A 2392-nucleotide genomic window follows, 5' to 3' on the forward strand; every position below is an offset into this window, starting at 1 on the left:
ATTTCTGTTTTTGAAGCTCTACTACTCTTTGGAAACACACTGAAGACATGATTCCCATGATTCCATTGCATTCCTGCTTCCATATTTTCTGTTAAAATCAGGTTGTATTCAGAATGCAGTTCTTTTCAACATACTCTATCTTCAACCTCTAGCTACTTTTCAGATTTTCTATTGGTCTTTGGTGTCCTGTATTATTTTATGTTAATTTGATTTAAGTCATCATGCCTGAAGTTTGAGATTACAAAAAATACATGGAGGCATACATTTTATCACTTTTGGAAAACTCTTTGCAACATTTTATTGCTCTATTTTCTCCCCTCTACTGTTACAGAACTCCAGAAGTATGTTAGGTGTTGCGACTGTAGCCTCAATGTGTTACCCTCTAGCTTTGTATATTTCCATCTCTTTCTCTCTGTGCTTCATTCTGTGTAGCTATCTTCTAATTCACTTATTCTCTCTTCTACTGCATCTAACTGGTTAACTCTGTCTATTGGATTCTCAATATTGATAATTCATTTTTTTCAGTCTTATTCTTTTAGTGTTCAGAATAATCTTTTATTCTCCTTCCATAAATCATTTTCTAGGGAGAAACTGAACAAACTACTCTTAACACCATGTTCTTTTTAAAAGCATTTTTGAGTTTTGTGTTTTTGGCTTTTTGTTTTAGTATGTTAGAAAAGAAAATGGTAGTGGTTTTCTTCATTTCCCAATAGTTTGCTGAGAGAATAGAATAAAAGCTTTGTTCTGGAATTTACCTTCAATTTGAAAGAAACTAGAAATTAAGTTGATGTGAGTAGCTTTTTTTGGATATTAGCTTGTCTGTTGCTGGGTCATCACCACAAACTCTGCTAACAGGCAAACTCAATGAGCAGAACTACCTCTGAAAATATCATTGCAATAGATAAAATATATTTCACCAACCACAGCTACGTTGTTGTATTCAACGAATTAATTTTTATTTTGCTTATGTTGTAGAAATGGGGCTCTGTGCCTTTAAATTTCATCATTACCTAAATGAAATAGAGAAGATATGGGGGAGGGGTTACTTCTCTTTGATTTATTTAGCCCTAACATCCTTACTTTATAAATAAGAGCTTGAACATGAAATGGTTTATTTATTTTTCCTATTAAGCAATTTTATTTATACTAAAATCAAAATCTTTTCATAGTGTTACATGGATTAGTTTAATATAATTTATAATTGTTTCCTTAAGCATTGTATTTTAAACTACACTACACTTAACTTTCTAAATCTAAATGTATTCAGCCTGACTTGAACTTTGCTGTTTACTAATATAACTTTCCTACAATGGTATCTCTTAGAAATTATGCAGACATTAACCAAATTATGTATGTAAATATTTCAAAAATAAATCATTTAATAAGACAGATGTAAATGTAGATGATGATAATAATGATGATGTCAGCTAAAAGGTAGAATGTTATTTAATAAATGTGATTTTGGTCTTCTTTTCAAAGCACTAGAGTTAAGGTTGGTGGGAGAACACTATTATTCTTCCTCATAGATACAAAATTTTTTTTTTCGAGATGGAATTTCTCTTTTGTCACCCAGTCTGGAGTACAATGGCACAATCTTGGCTCACGGCAACAGCTGCCTCCCTGGTTCAATCGATTCTCCTGCCTCAGCCTCCCAAGTATCTGAGATTACAGGTGGCTGCAACCACACCCAGCAATTTTTTTTTATTTTTTGTAGAGATGGGGTTTCATTATGTTGGCCAGGCTGGTCTGGAACTCTTGACCTCAGGTGATCGGCCAGCCTTGGCCTCCTAGAGTGCTGGGATTACAGACATGAGCCACTTTGCCCAGCATAATTCCGATATTATTCTCAGAATCAGGCCTTGACAAATACCCTCAACTAGCATTTCCTCAAGAATAACATAAAACCAACATATTTCCAGTGATTTACTTGCTATTTTTTTCTTCTATTGCATTCTAAAAATTATGCCAAAAGTGACCTCCAGCAAAGAATACTCTCGTTCTGGCTGTTTAATTTTGTTCCACTTCCATATGAACTTACACAAATACTCTGTGCAATTATGAAGTGTATAAGCTTCATTTCATCTTTTAATAGCATCACTAACAAGTTAAATTCTCTCAACTGCTTATTTTCATTCTCAGCTATGGTCACAAAATCTGGGTGATTTTATTATAGCAGTCAAAGTAGTTACACTACATATGTTTTAAGGCTTAACAAAATTATCTTTCTATGAATTTTTCTTGAATATTCAAAAAATTTGTAATATCAAAATATTTTTTCACACATGTGTACACATGCATGGTATTAAAATCTTTGAATGGTAAAAAATGTGTATAATTATTTTATTTAGGGATAAATTCAGAAAAATTGTCGTGTATATTTAATGTCTGTATA

Source organism: Pan troglodytes, chromosome 10 (genome assembly GCF_028858775.2).
Source record: "Pan troglodytes isolate AG18354 chromosome 10, NHGRI_mPanTro3-v2.0_pri, whole genome shotgun sequence".
NCBI lineage: Eukaryota > Metazoa > Chordata > Mammalia > Primates > Hominidae > Pan > Pan troglodytes.